This window comes from Schistocerca serialis, chromosome 3 (genome assembly GCF_023864345.2).
Source record: "Schistocerca serialis cubense isolate TAMUIC-IGC-003099 chromosome 3, iqSchSeri2.2, whole genome shotgun sequence".
Classification (NCBI taxonomy): Eukaryota; Metazoa; Arthropoda; class Insecta; order Orthoptera; family Acrididae; genus Schistocerca; species Schistocerca serialis.
Window position 1 is genome coordinate 627,265,924 of NC_064640.1, and position 21,748 is coordinate 627,287,671.

Here is a 21,748-nt window from a genome sequence, read left to right on the forward strand (position 1 = left end):
GAGGAAGTTTCAAAGTCCTTTTTCATAATGTTTGATATCAATTTAATAAATTTAATAAGTTGTAATTAATTAGTTTTCAATCATTATTTAGTACCTAGAAATTTGATAAATGTTATGAATGTTTAATGTGGCCAGCGTTGGCAACACGGCAAACATCGACGCGGTAGCCAAACTCGTGCCTAACACGGGAAAGCGTATTTGCTGTTACTGAGTGCAAGACAGCAGTGATCCGGTTCCGCAGATCGTTCAGAGTGGTTGGTAGAGGCGGGAAGTTAACAGCTTCCTTCATAAAACCCCATAACAAATAGTCGCAGGGTGTGATATCAGGAGATCTCTGTGGCATGTGCAGAGCCAGGTCCTCAAGCCCCTGTTGACATATCCAGCGCTGAGGAAGGGAGTCATCGAGAAAGCGTCTTACATCACGGTGCCAATGGGGCGGAGCTCCATCTTGTTGGAAAATTAAGTCCTGGAAATCTTCCATAACTTGAGAGAATAGCCATTGTTCCATCATGTTCAGGTACGTGATTCCAGTTGCAATTTCTTCCGCAAAGAAAAATGCTCCACAAACCTTTGCATGGGATACGGCACAGAAGTCTTTGATCTTCGGTGAATATCTTTCGTGTTGCCGTGGTGAATGTGGATTTTCCAAACCCCATATGAGAACACTGTGTCTGTTGACTTTTCCACTAAGGTGGAACGTTGCTTCGTGGCTAAAAATTACACGCTGTAGAAGTGCATCATCTTCCATCTTTGCTAGCATATAACCCCAAAATGCGAGACGCTTCTCTTTGTCATTGGGCTTGAGAGTCTGCACAAATGATAATCGGTAGGGCTTGTACAGGAAACTCCTTCTCAGAACTTCCCATACAGTTGGTTGGGGTAATCCAAGCTCTCGACTGGCTCTATTGGTAGACTTACAGGGACAGCGCACAATACTTTCTTGAATCCGTCGGACATCATCCGTTGATACGAACGGTCGGCCTTCGCTTTTTAATTTGCACACACTCCCAGTGTATAAATTGGTTAATCAAATGCCTAATGCTATTGCGAGATGGTGGTTGAATACCGAATTTGTTACGAAATTCCGCTGCACTGCCATTTGTCTCACTTTTCGTGAACTCAAGAACGCAGGAAACACTGTGCCCCACAGTCGCTATCTTACTCACAACTTTGGGAAAAACGACATTTTGTCAATGGAGTGAGTGATTGATTATTTTGTAAACTTTTTTTTATTTGTAGAAGCAATCACATTCTTAAGACAAAGTCATAACCGGTTTCGGGCATAGAATGACTATCTTCAGAGAAGCCTGACAATAAGCAAGGATTTCACTGTTGAATGATAAAAAATTTGAATAATTTGTATCCGAATTGGGGCTACAGAGTGTGTGAACAAGAGATGTCAGAATAATGATGAGAATGAAGGCTAATAAAAAAAGTGCAAATGAATTACAACACACCCGTTGATGTGTGAAGGCTTTATTTTCTAAAGAAAGTGTTAAGAGTTGATTAATACTGGTATGGATTGCTAACAATACAAACTCCAGAAAATCATTTGACTAGATTCTAAGCAAATTTCTGCACAACATTCTGGGAAAGGAAACTTCGTCCACCACGAGCTCTGTTTGTTTGCAGTTTACCTTACAATTTCCTGTCCAGTTGTCTTACCTAAGTATGCAAATTAACTTAACTGAGTTTGTGTTTATTTAGTGGCGTTATTTTCAGTTTATTGAATGAGAACTTCCTTGCGATTGTTAATTGAGCTTTTATGTAAAATATGTTCCAGAAAACAGTGGCTGAGAAATGCTTCATTTGAATAGCTTCTGTTGTCGGTGGGAAAGGAAGAATTAATGAATGACTAGGAAGTTACTGCACTTCTCTCACCCTTAACTTTGTAACTGGTAGACTGCATAAATCTCTTCCATTCAGCGATTACTGTCACTTGTGGAGTGGCCTGCACTGAGTGAACCACTAACACACGTCCATATAATGTTTTGCAAGGTGGTTGTCAACATGCATTATAGAATAGGTCTGATCATGTATACGTATAGACCATAATATGATGTAATGTACTGCTTGACTTACGTTGAAATATCTGCAGTTCCTTAACTACTAGGTGACCTGCTCCTGCTTCTGTTACAGAGGCAGCGAAATCAAACCTGTGGTCCTCTTCAGATGTTAGGAAAGCTGAGGCTGGGGTGCTGCATTTGATACCCTCAAGTTGCGAAAAGTATTCCAGGCATTGGTAGTGGACACAATGAAATCGACATTGTCGAATGGATACTGACAGCATGTTACACTTGGAAGGAAGAAAACTGGAATCTGTTTGGTGTAGTCAGCTCAGAAGATAGTATAATCGTGTTAAAATGTCTCCATTTCAAAGCCATCTGTAAGAAATGGCGTTTCTTCGTTTGTTGGTAGAAGTATTTAAAGCAGTGCCAACCGACTTGAAATAATAAAAATGTATGGAAAAGTATGGTGAGAAAGAAAGCATTTCAAGTGGACTGTTACATACAGAAGATAGATACTGAGAACTAACGGACTGGTTTACAGCGACATTAAAACTGTCGCAATTTTTTTACTACAGTGCTTACATTTTTATTCATAGGTATCAAAATTCTTAGTAGATGTTACTTGATTTCCAAATCTAAAAGTTGATGAAACACATGACACTTCTGCTGCTGGTATTTTGGAATACTGGTGTGAATAATCATCTTGTACTTGAGAAATGAACCCGGCCCCCCACCCCACCCAATCCGACCATAACAAGGAATTATCTACCTCCCTGCATGCTCGAAGACAGTGAGCTCTCCTGATCGACGAATTCTATTGTTACTGCTTGTCTAATGACAACAAAGTACTCCTCGTCTCCTTTTATGCCGGCGGATCCCCATTTCGTGACATCTAGTGGTCCCACATCGCATTATACAGTTCTTTCCGGATACTTTTGGTCAGGTCCTGTAAGTGATGCATCGCTGACGTGGGGAATATTTCCAGCTACACTAAAATATGCCTTTGGTAAGCCTCTTTATAAGAAATTTGGCAAACAGACTTAAGTAATTATCGTTGAATTGCCTGGGTGACATCTTTTTCCAAAGTATTCGAAAACAAAAGGTACTCAAGTGTAGTGTCATATTTTCATAGGAAGAATTTCCTTAACACACCGTAGTTTGCAACTCAGAAGGACTGTTCAACAAAAGCCGTTAGTTATATATTCACTCACTAAACATTACAGGAATTAAATAATGAAACATTGCAAGTTCGTATTTTTTGTGACCTTTCCATAACTTCTTACTTTTTACTCAATGCTAAACACTTAAAAAACGATAACTTGTGGAACTGGTAACTTTACAATGAAGTGCTTTGGATCATACTTAAAAACGTGACGTAAAATGATGTGCAGAAGAATTCAAAAAGGGCGGAAGAGGAGAATATACTAATGACTTTGGAGATATCATGAAGAAGGTCCCGAAGGGCTCAATTTTGGGTACGGTGCTATCCCTTTTACATAACAAAGACCTTCCACTTAACAATAATCAAGCACAAACACTACTTTTAGCTGATGGTATAGCTGCTACGCTAACTCCCAAAACAGTGACCCAAAAGACAATACATCTGTTAATAACTTCCTTCGAAGAATTACTAAGTGGTACTCTGAAAATGGACTATCCCTAAATTTTGAGGAAACATACTGTGCTCATCTGAACAACACAGTCATGAGAAAAATCGATTTTGCACATGAACAGCACTCATTACACAGAGTGAATGATCCTAATTTTAGGATGTACATAATGATAACCAATTTAATTGGAAGAGGAATATTATTAAGTTGCACAAATAGTTTAGTTAAACTACTTTTGTTTACATATAGTTGCCAGTGTAGGGAACAGACGACTAAACTTCCAAATATGTTTTGTACATTTCCACTCCATTATGTATTATGGAATAATATTCAAGAGTAGCCATCACTTATAAACAAACTATCCATTCCACAAAACTGAGTGAGGTGTACACCCGCAGCCATCTTGTCGGTACCACATCTCGAGTTAGGCATGTTAATTGCGCCTTCACAATCAATATACTCGCTAATGAAATTAGTCGAAAAATGGCTCTGAGCACTATGGGACTTAACTACTGAGGTCATCAGTCCCCTAGAACTTAGAACTACTCAAACCTAACTAACCTAAGGACATCACACACATCCATGCCCGAGGCAGGATTCGAACCTGCGACCGTAGCGGTCACGCGGTTCCTGACTGAAGCGCCTAGAACTGCACGGCCGGCCGGCCGATATTCGTCAAAAGTAACTCATGAGAGTTCGAGAAGAGTAGTGGTGGCTGTACCTACAATCCTAGAGAGGAAAAAAGACCGTCATTAACAATTATTAAAGCTTTCAGTGGCTGAGAAACAAGTTCTGTGCGCATTGCAGGCTATTTTCCCAGTAGCGAAAACGACTATGAGGAAGCAATTGTTTTTAAACTAAGATAAAAGCATTTGTTCTGGACATCTCCTTTTCAGGAGACAAATTTTTATTTAAAACTCTTATCCTGTAAAAGAAAACCTAGTTTTAATGGTGAGTACGTAAGTAGGACGGAAACAGTATGTTCATTAATGTTGAAACTGTAAACTGACTCTTCCCATACCATTTACGTAAAAAAGTCATCACAATCATGTATGGAACATGTTACTAAATGCCTACCTAACTAAAGCATTCTTGTACGTTTCGGAGGCTTAATATTATTTTTCGTTAGATAGGTAATTCTCAATTTCTCATTTTTTCTCTTACATCTTCAGTTTTTCCCACATAGAACTGAGGTGTTGATGCGGATGAAAAAATTTAGGCCGTAATTATACGCCTTTATAACAAAATAAATGAACAAAGCGAACAAATTAGAAACAATAGGGAGCGAAATTTCTGACATTTTATTCCCTGAGTAGTTGTTCTACAACTTTAATTAAAGTTACAAGGGTCACCGAAACGTGTTAAGTGGTTTCCTTCAATGTGCAAAATTGAGAGAGAATATAATGCAATGTTTCACATATTTTATGCTCCCATTACAGTCAGTACGCTCTCCTTTAAGCGGGGCAATGAGAATAAAACATTTGTTTTATTTCAGAGCTTCTGGGGAGCCACGTGTCTGGGTTTGGAGATAAGTGCGCAGTCTTGGCTGTTTCTGGAGAAGGACGTCATTATCGACCATTGGTGCCGGAGGCCACCCCTGGCTTCATTAGAAGCGGAGGGCCGATTTCCCATCGCAGCGCTCAACGGCAGTAATTAGCTCTGTAATACAAGCCTCTGTTCAGTGGTAGAAATAATGACAGTGGTGATTATAATATGATTTATTTCGCAGTACATCATGTAACTTAAATGAGCGACTTAAAGTTGTGGTGTTTTTCCTGCCGGGAGGGCATTAAGTATGTTTTTCATGCTGCCTACCTTCTTACACTTCTGGTCCAGAACGCTCCAGAAATTATTAAAGTCTTCCGTGCTTTTAAGAACACCAGGAATAGCGGTCTAACATTACAATACCAGTAAACAAACAGCGATTTATAGTAAAGAAATGTTAAAATTTCGCCTTATCTGACTGCAGTTAAGATTATCTTTTTCCCTTCGCAAAAAGTGAAGTGCAAGTTCATTCAGAGGTTCTGTAGGTTCCTAAGAATAAAAGTAGTGTTATATGCTGCTCGAAATTATTTCGACGTTAAAAATAAACTGCACAGTATAATAAACACCAGTTCAGTAACAATCCTTCATGTCTGACACTCAGACATCTCCAAATTACGAATCAGAACAAACATAGCTGCCCTAGCCCATTTTAAAATATTTTCGTAACACATTACAAGCCCTGCACCTCGTAATTCCGTGTCTATCACAAATTGTTTCCATTCAGTCGCAGTTCAACATTGACGGGATAAAAGCATTGCCTGGCGCAACATAATAGAATTACATCGGTCGATCAATTATACAAAGGCAAAACTGGGTTTTGACATTATTCATTTTTTTCTTCTTCACCGTTAGCGGCACACCACAAGCCATGGAACCTGTGCTTTTTCGACCTGCTGTCGCTACACACACAGTTTAGGCCAGGTACCCTATCTCGCACAGCTCTAGCGGTCACTGAATGGCATCGAAAATATTCCTTCTATAACAGTTTTGCAAATAAATCACATATACTTGTGACTTCGTTTGAACACTCAGTAATGTTTATCCTATGTTCTGTATTTCTACTTACAAGAGGAATAAAAGTAGTGTACTAAGACTCATCGTAGGCGGATTGTTACATATGTTTCCTCGAAGTTGAAGGAATACCTTTCAAACCGCTGAGTCCCTCAAACAAACCACAAGTTGTCTCATTTGAAAATTATTGGCCTTGGGATGAGATGATCGCAATGAAGATCCTTTTTATTTTGTTACGATTATAGAATCTATTCTCTGTGGATCAGTGCTATTACACGTATGTATCTTAAGTTCTCAATATTATTAATCAAATACATTCCAACAAATTCGCATTAAGCCTATAGGTAGGTGCAGTTATTCGCCAACCAGTGAGCACCTATCCCCCATTTTCCAATACTTTTGTTACAGTACATCTCCGTAATAATTCACTATAAATTTGTCTTGTTGTCCTAGTTGCACTTGCGACAGTTGCAAAGTGTCTTCTCGGTGTCCTCAGTGGGAATCCCAATGGGTGATGCAATCTCTGGAGAGAAATTTGCTACTGGTGATGATGCCAGTGCCTGTGAGGGGTGAGTAGTGCCTTACAAAGCATCCGCAAACCTAAAACACTGTCGCTTGGTTACAGGGGTCTGCAGTTTCGACGGGCGGTTGCACAACTAGTACCGTGCCACCTGGAGCGGAAATCTGTCGCTTGGTCGTTGGTTATGCTGTTGCATGCTGTCTGACGGCTACGTTTTTGATGGTGCTGTCGCCTCGATTTTTAGTCTGCAAGGGACCGTTGCAGATAAAACATTTTGCCTTTTTTTTTCCTGGATAGTGGACACTCTCTACTGGTGTGGTCGCCAGGACACATAAAGCAGTGCTCTGGGATGAAGCAGTGGCTGGTCTCATGATTCGGCTCGAGACATTGCTGAGGACCAAATACTTCGCAAAAGGACTGTGTGGGTTTTTAGAAGGGCCGACTATATGTCAACTGAAACATCTTGAAAGTTGATTCATTTTCTGTCGCAATAACTAGCAGCTGAAGTAGTAATGGCCAGTCTTTGTTGATTTCAATCTCTAAATCAAGTGATCAATGACTCCTTTACTCTGTGATTCCTCATTTTGTGGTCGCTGTAAACAAAGTAAAATTCATGTAGTGCAGAACACTGAGTGAAAGTAGCAACGAGGACAAAAAAATCCAGGTACAATGCAAGACCGAAAACCAACAATGAGAATGATCAGAAGGGTGTGATTGACAGTAGCTCTTGCAACAGACTGTACCAGAAGGAACCACAGCTATCTGCCTGGCCTCATTCTTGGTCCATGTGACATGCCGCCCACACCCTTCTTGATAATCATAATTTTCGAGCTGTAGCGCCCCTCAGCCACAATCGATATTGATCATTGTCAGGGTAATTAAACTCCCCTCCCCTTACCACCTACCCCCCTCCCGCTAATCGGGAAGTATGGCAGAATATGACCCAGCTGAGAACCATGGTTGCCCAGCCAACCACCTCAGACAGGCTGGGAAAGAACTATGGAGGATGCAGAGGTGATAGCATATGGGAGGCTACAGACATTTCAGTTCACCAGTAGGAGAAGTGCGAGGGGAGGACAGGTCAGAGGGAGACGTTCTATTTCCATAAACTCTCATATTGTGATCCATTCATCAACCTTCGGCGAGTGGAATCACAGGGATGGAGATCACAGTGAGGCATGAGATGTGTGGGATGAAGGCAAGGGGCACAGCTCGTGGTGACCTTAGTGACTGCCCCATAACTGGGAGGCGACGGCAGAGATGTATTTGCTGTTTGCGACTATGGTTGCAGAGAAGCAAGGTTTGGTTGCGGTCAGACCGATGTGCCGAGTCGTGTTGTTAAACAACAGACGCCACCTGTCACCAAAGATAACTGCTTGTGTCCATCCCAGAACTCTGTCTGAACGTTAGTGCCCAGACACAGGCTGCTCTCTGTGCGTGGGAGGGCTTGTATGTAGACAGAGACTACTGAACAAGTTTTGCAGGAGATCTAACAAGGTCCGATGTCGGCGTCCATGCCGAATTTCCACTAGACTGCCCCAGTTGGCAGGGCGGACTGGCATGTTGCGAGGAATGAGTGCAGGATATCCTAAGTACTAACATCTGCAAGGCCTCCCATATCTCTATTTTGAATATGCGGAGCATCCGCTCAGCTATTACATTGGGGTGTGGAACTAAGACTGATAGTTGTTAGGTGTCTATTCTGTTACCATGACTGAAGAACGTAAGTGCATTGCCTTAAATTAGGGCCTCATATCCGACAGTCAGGTGCATGGTGCTCTCTCAGTGGCATCATTGCAAGGGAACAAATGATAGCTGATGTGGTAGTGAACAGTATCAGCATCACATAATGGGAGCTTGAGGCTGTGCCCACCACCAGCAGCCACATAGTACTCTGATAACACCTGGCAAAATCAACGTGGAACCTCTCCCACACGTGGTCAGCGTGAGATCTTAAACGCTACGCATGGTCCACATGATTAAGGGAGCAGGCACGAAAGAAGCACCACATGCACTCAATGTCGGCATCGATGCTGGGCCAGAAGACATCCTTCTTGGCCAAATCCTTCGTTTGTGTCTTCCGCCAATGTGAGGTATGGAGGATCTGGAGGTTACTGGGGGAGAGTGGGGGGCGGAATGGCGCCCTGGCGGTCAGGTCCCTCTACGACCAACAGTAAGACGAAATTCGCGGTTTTGAGCTGGTGGTGCATTGCAAAATAATTACGGAAGGCCGGATAATCCTCGCTCGAAATGTGACTGGGCCCTTCTGTATGGCAGGCAGAAATTTCTGCAGGACTGGGTCGCGAGACGATGCTGCGATTATCTCATGCATGGTCAGCTGATACGCATTCAGGCTTGGTTGTGGATGTTGGTCCTTGGCTAAATAAACGGTTTCCTGGTGATCGACTACTTCGCTGAGACCAGGAGGATGGCGGGATAGCGCGTCTGGCTTGGTTCAAATGGCTCTGAGCACTATGGGACTTAACATCTGAGGTCGTCAGTCCCCTAGAACTTAGAACTACTTAAACCTAACTAACCTAGGGACATCACACACATACATGCCCGAGGCAGGATTCGAACCTGCGACCGTAGCGGTCGCGCGGTTCCATACTGAAGCGCCTAGAACCGCTCGGCCACATCGGCCGGCTAGCGCGTCTGCCTTGGTGTGTCTGTTAGTGGGGAGAAAGTACATTTCATAGTGGTATCTACTTAAAATAACTCCCAGCACGGCAGACGCTGCGCCAGGAGCTTAGAATAGCGCTCAGAAACAAAACCAAGGAACTGTTATCAGTCGACAGTTGGAATTTATTGCCGTAAAAATACACATGAAATTTCTTAACCATGTTGCAGCGACCATTTAGCAGTCACTCCTTCGCTTCCTTGCCTTGCAACATCGACAACTTTTCTAGCGAGAAATACACTCCTGGAAATTGAAATAAGAACACCGTGAATTCATTGTCCCAGGAAGGGGAAACTTTACTGACACATTCCTGGGGTCAGATACATCACATGATCACACTGACAGAACCACAGGCACATAGACACAGGCAATAGAGCATGCACAATGTCGGCACTAGTACAGTGTATATCCACCTTTCGCAGCAATGTAGGCTGCTATTCTCCCATGGAGACGATCGTAGAGATGGTGGATGTAGTCCTGTGGAACGGCTTGCCATGCCATTTCCACGTGGCGCCTCAGTTGGACCAGCGTTCGTGCTGGACGTGCAGACCGCGTGAGACGACGCTTCATCCAGTCCCAAACATGCTCAGTGGGGGACAGATCCGGAGATCTTGCTGGCCAGGGTAGTTGACTTACACCTTCTAGAGCACTTTGGGTGGCACGGGATACATGCGGACGTACATTGTCCTGCTGGAACAGCAAGTTCCCTTGCCAGTCTAGGAATGGTAGAACGATGGGTTCGATGACGGTTTGGATGTACCGTGCACTATTCAGTGTCCCCTCGACGATCACCAGTGGTGTACGGCCAGTGTAGGAGATCGCTCCCCACACCATGATGCCGGGCGTTGGCCCTGTGTGCCTCGGTCGTATGCAGTCCTGATTGTGGCGCTCACCTGCACGGCGCCAAACACGCATACGACCATCATTGGCACCAAGGCAGAAGCGACTCTCATCGCTGAAGACGACACGTCTCCATTCGTCCCTCCATTCACGCCTGTCGCGACACCACTGGAGGCGGGCTGCACGATGTTGGGGCGTGAGCGGAAGACAGCCTAACGGTGTGTGGGACCGTAGCCCAGCTTCATGGAGACGGTTGCGAATGGTCCTCGCCGATACCCCAGGAGCAACAGTGTCCCTAATTTGCTGGGAAGTGGCGGTGCGGTCCTCTACGGCACTGCGTAGGATCCTATGGTCTTGGCGTGCATCCGTGCGTCGCTGCGGTCCGGTCCAAGGTCGACGGGCACGTGCACCTTCCGCCGACCACTGGCGACAACATCGATGTACTGTGGAGACCTCACGCCCCACGTGTTGAGCAATTCGGCGGTACGTCCACCCGGCCTCCTGCATGCCCACTATACGCCCGCGCTCAAAGTCCGTCAACTGCACATACGGTTCACGTCCACGCTGTCGCGGCATGCTACGTGTTAAAGACTGCGATGGAGCTCCGTATGCCACGGCAAACTGGCTGACACTGACGGCGGCGGTGCACACATGCTGCGCAGCTAGCGCCATTCGACGGCCAACACCGCGGTTCCTGGTGTGTCCGCTGTGCCGTGCGTGTGATCATTGCTTGTACAGCCCTCTCGCAGTGTCCGGAGCAAGTATGGTGGGTCTGACACACCGGTGTCAATGTGTTCTTTTTTCCATTTCCAGGAGTGTATATGTTTCTATTTTGTTTTCTTTGTTTTCATGCTGATTTAATTACACTGCGAGTAAAGATAAAGTTAGCTTCCTGTGAAGATATTTTATATTTCTATGGTATTTATTCGATTGTAGGAAAAGGATTGTATTGTAAGGAAAGAAAGAGGAAGTCGCCTAATAGAATTTTGCACGGAGCGTAATTTAATCATAGCAAACACTTGGTTTAAGACTCACGGAAGAAGGTTGCATACGTGAAATAGGCCTGGAGACACTGATAGGTTTCAGATAGATTATATATTGGTAAGACAGGGATTTAAGAACCAGGTTTAAAACTGTAAGACATTTCGAAGGCAGATGTGGACTCTGGCCACAGTTTATTGGTTACGAACTGTAGATTAAAACTGAAAAAATTCAATAAGGTAAGAATTTAAGGAATTGGGACCTGGATAAACTGAAGGAACCAGTGGTTGTAGAGACTTTCATAATGAGCATTAGTGGACGGTAGACAAGAACAAGGAAAATAAATACAGTACAAGAAAAATGGGTAGCTTTGAGAGATCAAATAGTTCAAGCAGCAGAGGATCAAGCAGATAAAAAGACGAGGGCTAGTAGAAATCCTTGGGTAACAGAAGAGATACTGAATTTCAATGTTGAAAGAAGAAAATATAAAAATGCAGTAAATGAAGCAGGCGAAAAGGAATACAGACGTCTCAAAAATGATATCTACCGGAAGTGCAAAATGGCTAAGCAGCGATGGCTAGAGGACAAATGTAAGGATGTTGAAGCCTATATCACTAGGGGTAAGATAGATACTGCCTGTAGGAAAATTAAAGAGACCTTTGGAGAAAAGAGAACCACCTGTATGAATATCAAGAGCTCAATGGAAAACCAGTCGTAAGCAAAGGGGGTCTATACAAGGGCGATGTACTTGGGAGCAATATTACGGAAATGGAAAAGGACGTAGATGATGATGACATGCAAGATATGATACTGCGTGAGGGAATTTGACAGAGAACTGAAAGACCTAAGTCGAAACAAGGCCTGGGAGAAGACGACATTCTGGTAGGACTAGTATTGGTCTTGTAAGAACCAGCCATGACAAAACTCTTCCACCTTGCGAGCAAGATGTATGAGGCAGGTGAAATACCCACAGACTTCAAATCGGACAGAAAGCAGGTCTGGACAAGTGTGAAAATTACAGAACTATCAGTTTAATAAGTCGTAGCCGCAAAATGCTAACACGACTTCTTTCCAAACGAAATGAAAACCTGGTAGAAGACGACCTCGGGGAAGATCAGTTTGGATTCCGTAGAAACATTGGAACACGCGTGGCAATACTGACCCTATGACTCATCTTACAACATAGATTAAGGAAAGGCAAATCTACGTTTCTAGCATTTGTAGACTTAGAAATAGTTTTGACAATGTTGACTCGAATACTCTCTTTCAAATTGTGGCAGGTGTAAAACACAGGTAGCGAAAGGCTATTTACTATTTGTACAGATACCACGTGGCAGTTATAAGAGCCGAGGGCATGAAAGGGAAGCAGTGATTGAGAAGGCAGTGAGACTGGGTTATAGCTTATCTCCGATGTTATTCAGTCTATATACTGAGCAGAGCAATAAAGGAAACAAAAGAAAAATTGGGAGCGGGAATCGAAATCCATGGAGAAGAAATAAGAAAGCTTTGAAGTTTGCCGACGACATTGTAATTCTGTCAATGACAGCAAAGGACCTGGAAGAGCGGATGAACGGAATGGGCAGAGTCTTGAAAGGACGATATGACGAACATCAAAAAGAGCGAAACGAGGGTAATGGAATTAGTCGAATTAAATCAGGTGATTCTGAGGGAATGAGGTTAAGAAATGAGGCAATTAAAGGAGTAAATTAGTTTGCTATTTGGGGAGCAAAATAACTAATGATGGTCGAAGTGGAGAGGATGAAAATGCAGACTCTCTATTGCAAGGAAAGCGTTTCTGAAGAAGATAAATCTGTTAACATCGAGTATAGATTTAAGTGTCAGGAAGTTCTTTCTGAAAGTATTTGCATGGAGTGTAGCTATGTATGGAAGTGAAACATGGACGGTAGATAGGTTAGACAAGAAAAGAACAGAAGCTTTCAAAATGTGGTGCTACAGAAAAATGCTGAATGGGTTGATCACATAACTCATGAGGAGGTACTGAATACAATTGGGAGGAAGAGGAGTTTGTGGCACAACTTGACTAGAAGAAGGGTTCGGTTGGTAGGGTACGTTCTGAGACATCGTGGGGTGATCACTTTAGTACTGGAGGGAAGCGTAGGCAGTGAAAATCGTAGAGGGAAACCAAGAGATGAATGCACTAAGCAGATTCTGGAGGATGTTGGTTGTAGTAGTTATTCGGAGATGAAGAGGCCTGCAAGGGTAGAATAGCATGGGGAGCTGCATCAAACCAGTCTCTCAACTGAAGACCACAACCACAACAGGTTATTTATTAGTTTACTGCATCTAGCTGCGTACTTGGCATTGCCCAGGTATGTATTTATTCCAGTTCAGTTGGACCATGTCCTTCCCGCTCTCTCTGTCAGTGTTATCTGCCTCCCTCTCTGTCCTTGACCTTGTCGCACCTCTCTCTGTCTACCTCCTCCATTCCCCACTCTCTGTCATCTCCTCCTGCCACTTTTCTGTGCATCTGCTACTCTACCTTTCTCTGTCCATATGCTGCCCCCACTCTCTCTGTCCATCTGCTCCTCCCCCCTCCATCCACCTGTTCCTTACACACTGCCCATCTCCTCCACCCAACTCTAAGGCCATCTCCTTCTGGTCCTTCTGCCTCCTCCTCCCCTCTCTCTGTCCATCTCTTCCGCATAACACTCTCCATCCACCTTTTCTTCCCTTTCTATGTTCGTTTCCTCCTCTCCCCCCCCCCCCCCCCCCTATCTGTGTCCATCATCTCATTCTCCCCATCCCTCTGTGCATCTCTTCCTCATCCTGTTCTGTCTTTACGTTATTACCCCCATCCCAATAGGATGTTACTTGTTCTTACCCACACAGTATTTCTCCGAAAAACATGTAATATATCTACCAAGTTTAGTTGAAATCGATGCTGGGGTTTAGGATTTATTATCTGAGGATTTGCACACATACAACATTGCATAACATAATTCACACACATTTCACCTTTGTCTCTAGAGAATTTCGTCCCGCACTTGCGTTTTCACGTATCCAGCATCTGTGACATCATATATCCTGAACTACGTATGTGACGTAGAATGATTTAATTTTGTGGGTTCATTCAGTGGCATATGCGGATATTGTCTGCAAAATGTGTTACGAACAGAGTTAGTAGTAAAGAATTAATAAATTTAAAATTTATGCATGATGCGGCAGGTTTTCACGCAGCTCAGTGTTTAGGACATCATAACTCTTGAACTAAGAGTCATACGCCGAAATGATTTTGCAAATACAGTCAGTGGTCAATATCAATGCTATTTGAAAAGTGTAATACAAATACAGTTAACAGTAAAGATGTAGTATACTAAAACATGATGGCTGATGCGACAGTTTTACTGTATGAACAGCTGTGTAGTAAGCTATTAACCTATTTTCTTTCACCATTTTGAGAGGGATATCAACGAGAAAAAGATTCGTGAAGGTCTGGAAATAAGTGTAAAGTTTTTTGACCGTAATTAAGTGCCCTCATTCTCAGATACTGGGTTCTTAAAGTCTGGGAATTACTGCTTCATGGGCTACACTCATTTTTCCCCCGTATCCCTAGATCTTTGATAGATATATTTTTCTCACCCCCACCCCAACTCAGAGCGATTCTTTCCAAACAGTAAGTGATTCGTGTACCAAATTTGGGTGAAATCGGTCCAGTTGTTTAGGAGGAGCTGTTGAATATACACACATATATGCAAACATACATACATATGAACATTCATTGTTATAATATGTGTGGATTTTTGTTGTGTCTGTTCATCGAACAGTAAATTAGATTCGTCTCCCTTTAGAATATGTAAAAGAGAAAATTACTAGATCGAGATGGAACAGAAAAATTTACACGAGACGAAAGTCCTGGACACAAGGCAAAAACCTTCGTAGAATTTTCAAAGGCGAGGCAGTAGCAACAGTTACCACGCTTGAATCCAAGGGAACTGAACTGGTTAAAGAGCAGAGTGGAAGCTGTAGTCGACGAAAGCGAAACGAACGTTACGGCGAGTAGTTAGATTTTTTGGTACTATGGGAAAGAGAAGAGAAAACTGAGACAGACTGACGTAGAGCAGAGTAAAGAGATGTAAAAGCTGATGCAGATGCGGAAAAGAGAATAAAGAAAGCAGTTTTGGTCGAAGATTACCTAGCTAGAGCAGAAGACGGATTCCAGTATCATGACTATCAACAAGAAAGTCGAGTAATTCTTGCAAACGATAGAAAGTGCTAAGGATATGCTACTCCAGGCCGAAACTAGAATGGGAAAGTAGAGAAAGCTACTATATCTCTTTGCAAAAGGGTGAAAAAACCGCGCAAAAAACCTAGAGGAACGGCCAGGTACGAAAGCACAGTGCTGTGTCGTCGCCACTGGACGTAACCGGAGGTGGCACACTGAAGACAGTTTCCGACTGGCGCCACGGGCGACGCGTTGAATTTCACCGCCCGCCAACCACAAGCGCGGCCCAATCAGCAACCTCGGCGCCGCCGCCAAGGAGACGGACTTCCATTTGCTAAGCGGCGGTCACAGGCTGCGACGGATGGTTCATGTTCTGAGTTGGCGTACGACAATTCTAGTACGGAGCTCCTGGGCTGCAATTCGCAGCTTTAGATCTTAGTGGAGATCAACCTTCGAGACTTAGTCTTCAAGTGGAGTCGCCTAAAGCCTTTGCACAGGGACAAGTGTTTACTACAGTGATCGGCAGTGTGGCCCCCAGGACGGACACAGTCTCTTAGACATTCTATTCAGTAATGCACGCCTTGAAAGGTCACTGATTAGTTGCATCTGTCCACAATCACATCCAACAAGTTGCTATACAACTTCAGTATCACAGTGCAATAAAGTTTGTTACTAATTTGTTTGCACTGTCACAGTTCCTCCGTCCGCCTCGGAGCACCTAAACCTAACACAACATGTGAGAGCCGTACTACTCAGACGACCCGTATATATCAGACAGAGTCAGTTAAATTGATGAAACTGTGCAGTTTGCTTCGATGAAACGTGAAATAGAAAGTTTGAAGAGAGGAATGGAGCTACCCCTAGTGACGGAACTGCTTTTAACAATAACAGAGAGTGTGAACATTGGGTGCAGACATTCACAGTCCAACAGCGTGGTACTATCCAGTACAGAGAGAGTCTCTATTAGAGAAGGTATTACCGCTTCTGGGTCAGTGTCTGGATACCAGAGGTCTTTGATGAAAAACAGTTCTTCTCATTTAGGAAACTTTTAACGTACGCTGTAGGTGGGGATCTAAATGTCAAAACTTGTATGGTACAATTTAAGAAGAGCCTCCCAAGCTACTAGCTTATTGGAAGGCAACTCATATTTATAAGCAGCCTCTTGAGTGGTGAAGTCATTGGTAGAGTGTTGCCAGTAATACAGACCTCCGCAACGATCGATGACTGTGAGTCACTGATAATGAAGTGATATTAGCTCTGGTGGAGGAACAGAGCTTGTACGCTTGGTCACCATTAAAGCACTGATCCTTGAAGCCTTACGTTTCTGTTTGTACCCTCTATATGTCGTCGATATTCTTAAATGGGATCGACACCGGGAATGTCCGTATAACATAATGAGCTGATCCAGCTATTTATAAGCTCGATACTAACAGAGCATAAACGATCGCTGATTGGTGGAAAAAAGGATGACATGAAGGGATTCGGGTTAATTCGGGTTCACCTGGAAGAATTCGAGCGTGAAAGGTGTGGATGTTGGGCACGAGGGGAACCTTTATGGGAATGGTTTAGTAGGTAGCGTGCGTACACAAATGCAGGAAAGAATAGCAATGGCAGTAGACACTATGTTCCGAAACTTAACTGGCATAGCCAGAAGTCTCAGAAGCTTCGGGAAAAGACACCGGAACGGTGGTGCTGCCGAAAAAGGAAGAAAACGGTATCGTCGAAATAATACAACTATGGCATCCTGCTTCAGGACACAGCCGCCAATCCTTATTCAAAAGGGCGGCAATAACGAATGCAGATGAGGGCTTGGTTTACATTCTAAGCATATTAAAATATGATGAATTTAGAGGTAACTTGCAGGCTGAGACGGACAATGCTGATTAGTTAGCGTGTCCACTCACATATATAAGGATATTCATTTGTATGTCTAGTATGTAATGCTTTTGGCTTTGTTTAGTTAAGTTATGCACATAGCTGTTTCGGGTTGTAGGAACATTTTTGTGCATTTTTCCTCCATTTTGGAGAGTTTGCGTGTGTCCGTGTACACTCACGTTGTTGTTTTAGCTCTTACACCAGTCTGATAGAGGTCCTTTCACTGTCAGATAGCTAATTCATGTTTCGATGTTATAGGTAAAGTGATGCAGCGGCGACCTACTAGAACCCTCGGCACTATTTTCTGAGAGATGTCCTATTTATTTTGTTTCAGAAACAATGAAAGAACTTTGCCGGGTGACAAAGCGTCATGTATCGTTCTGTTCCATACTTACAGTCAATTAATTATCTCTCGCACGGTGTCCCATTAATTGTTTTTAGATTGTCAGCAAGTATGGAAAGCTATGTTTACTATTATGACATTTCGGAACAATTTAATTTGGGGGAGGCTCTTGATCTCTGTGACTGCCTGATAGGGTTCGGAAGTGCTTTTCATTGGACATGTTCTGACAGCATTTTGGGCTTTCTACCTGGTGTGAGTGTACTGCCCATGAAGATAAGGTTTCTTAATGTATCTTGTTAGCCGCCAGTTCAACCAATGAGAAGTGGGAGCAAGCTCGACGAGATATTTGTGTTGTGATTACTGAATACAATATCACACTAACGGATTATTTCGTGTATGCAGTGAATAGATAGTGCCATGTAGAAATAAAAGCAGTCGATTGCCTATCGCGAGGAGTGATTTGAGAATGAGACAACTGCACATATATTTAGGTGTAAGTTTTTGGGAGAACCGACCGATACTCCTATAGTTTACTTTTTTAATAAGGCTATAGTCATTCTATTTTCAGTGGAAATTGTGTTTGTTTTGGAATAAAAGTCAATTTGAAAATAAATACAGCATTGAAGTCTTGGGAAGTTCCGCTATCAGGAAAGATTAAAATGTTAATGTGGACTCGCGAGTGTAACAGGAATCTCAGAATAATTCAGGTACAGCTGTTGTACTTACCCCAGTGGAATGGGATTGCGCAGCAACTGAAAGAGGCGAATAGCCCCAAAAGAAATGGACAGATCAGCCGAGCCCGGCCTTTACCTGTGATTAATCTTCCAAGGGAAGGGAGTTCATGTGCCACATGTCTCATCACGCCCCAGTCAGATGTGAACGGTTTGAGGATAACAGCTTGTCAGCAACTTGTGTGCACCCTCCTAAATTATTGCCTAAGGCTAACGATTTAGCCACAATGAGCTAGCTGACTTTTGTATGTTGTTATCTCACTTAAGCACTTAATTCATATGTACATGTTTTTCTAGTTTTATTAACCATGAAATATACAGAACACTACACACAGAGACACTAAAATAACTGAACTGAGGCATAAACCATTATTTTCTTGGAGCTTATTGTGTTCAAGTTTAGTTTAGCTAGCATATTTTTTTTTTCTTTTGGCTTTATACATGTGTCTGCCCAAATGAGGCAGCCACTACTAAATATGTATAATTATTAATTCAGACAATATCATTTCATCTTTATATTTGTCCACATATTCAAGTATGTTGAAGCACTGTAGTGGTGGATTTTGTTACATGATGTTGTTACTTTTTTGATATATCATTCCAAGCCTTCCATTTAAGGTCCAACGTAAAGATAATATTCTATCAATTTAAATTGTTTCTAGAATCAAGTTCCTTATAATTTTTTTTATTTTTTCATTCTTTGCTATAATTGAATGTAAGACTGCTAGGTGTTTTGGGACTTTTAGGTTTCCAATGATGAATGTTATGTAGGATTATTTTCTCTTGTCGTGCCATTAATAAGTGACATTCAAGGATCTCCATCAAGGCAGTTTTATACTTGCAAAAAGAGGGAATCATGGGGTGATATGACACTAGACTGACATATCGCTTTACCACATTTATTGAATTTCGTAGCTGTATTTCCTTAACTTTGCCGGAGGATAATACACACCTAGTGGCTTCTGGAGTAGGATTCTTGAACTGCTGTTCACTGATGGAAGTCAGAGCAGATGTGTTGTGAGAGGCCTGGGTAGTTAAAAAAAAATTCAAATATGTGTGAAATCTTGTGGGACGTAACTGCTAAGCTCAGCAGTCCCCAAGCTTCCACACTACTTAACCTAAATTATCCTAAGGACAAACACACACACCCATGCCCGAGAGAGGACTCGAACCTCCACCGGGACCAGCCGCACAGTCCATGACTACAGCGCCTTAGACCGCTCAGCTAATCCCGCGCGGCTGGGTAGTCTTGGTACATTTAACAGGGGACGGAATAAAACATTCTGCTGGACTGGATCGTCTATAACACTCTGCTGGGCTGTGGGTTCACAGAACCGCTAGATGGAAAGATCGTGTCGTACCATTGTCGACGCGTCGGCATGGAACTTTGAAATTAGAGCATAGCATCAGCAGGTTTACTGGGTACTGCTCATGTGATGAATCTGCGCGTCATGTAGGGTGATGCGAACACACGAATCAGCCAGTCTACCATCTCCAATGGTGGAAAACTTCTGAATCTTACTTGCCGGATGGTGTCAGCCAATCACATGCATCTGCAGCATTTGCACTGTGACACGACTGTCTGAGCCAATGAATGGCGACATAGCAAATGCAGTGTGCCAACCTCTGGTTAATTAATTGACATACACTGAACGCTGTTGGAGAAGTTTTAGACAGCTTCCCTTGCATTTCGGTGTAGTCAACGAAATTCTTGCTCGTCACTGTGGCGAAAGTCGTGAATACTCCCATCCAAGTCTTCGGTTTTTGGGAGCGCAGAGGAACCTAACGAAGAAAGGGAGACAGCATCGAGGTACATGGTTTAGAGATCACATCGAGACTGAGGCTCCCAGTCGCTGCCAACCGTACTTCACTGTGTTTTGAGTAAGTGTCGCTTTTAACGTTAGCGCTGCTTTTGCTCACAATTTGCGAGGCCTCTTCCGCAACTTATGTTGCTTCTTCAGTGACTTCACTTTCTAGGATCTTGGATCCGTTTTTAATTAGTGATTGCGAACTCCACAGACTTTGAAGACCAATCGTGGTTCTGTAGCAAACTTCCACTTAGTTTGAGGTACCTACCAACTGTTAACAATACTTTCTGTACCAACAGAGTTTCACTCGAGCAATAATATATTGTATTTTTGGGTACATCAAGGCACACTCCATTGTGGCACTGAATTTGTTAAAATAATTTTAATATATACAACTTCTTTTTATTTTATTTATTTATTTATTTTTGGAGCTTGAAGTAAGGAATTCTCTTTGCCATAATGAAGCCAACTGTTACTTACCTTTTGGTTCAAATACGTAATAGTAAATCGTTTGATTGTGATAGGCTTGCAATTCTCATACACGCAACTTTTAATGTGTGTTGTAGGGACTTGATTAATGAGAACTGCTTTCATTTGTATTTACCATATTGCTGAACTCATACAGGGTTTCAGTTACTGTAACTACCAGTTTGTATATTTAATGTTACACAAGGTGTACACTAGCCTATATAACGTTTCTGTGACGAGTACGTAAGTTTGGTATGTAGTTTGCACACGCCAATGCCGAGACACAGCATCTCACAACAGCACGCTAATAAGAAGAATAAATATTTCAGTCTGCTCAATTCCGGAGATCATAGGAAGGGTGAAAACCGTCTATGACCGCTACGACAAGCGTAATCAGCGAATAGTGGTGGTTGCAGAAGTGCAGGTAGCTGCACAGCTCAGGAATAGTGTCTCCACTAGCCGCTGCTACAAATAATAGTGCTACTCAGTGTCCGACCTGGAAAAATAAGTTTCTGACTTTTGACTTCACCTTCACAAATCACACAGATTTAGCAAAATATGTTTACGAATGACTTTTATGTTATGCCCCACACCCATCCTCAGATACGGCATTTACATACCCGCGATGTGGTCTTTTCGTAATTACCACTCACTGTGTTCAGAAATGCCGTTTGTATCAATTAATAATTACCATACCTTATAGGCTAGGTAAATCTAACTGCAGTTGAAGTTGCACACTTCCATGCTGATTAATTTCAGGTGTGGCAGTAAACTATGCGATTTCATAGTTGCCTCAGTGATAACGTAACCATCAAGACTGCAAATTTTTACTAAATTAATAACAGTGCCTAAAATCTATTACTAAAAATTCACATCATTGTTATGAAAAATTTCTTCCTTTAATGTTGTCACAATCATTTGTCCCATAACTTTAGCAATACGGTTGATTTTATTAACGAAAACATTTATTAGGTCAAAATAAGTCATACACAACAATCGTTATAAAGACAGTGTGTGGCCTGCACGAAGGTTACCTAGCAAATGATGCATTTCAGTTGCATTTAGCTATCTCGTATGATCAAAAAACTGTCTCTTGATTATATTAGGATTTAATTTCTTTTTACCAGTGGAAAATGTACAGTCC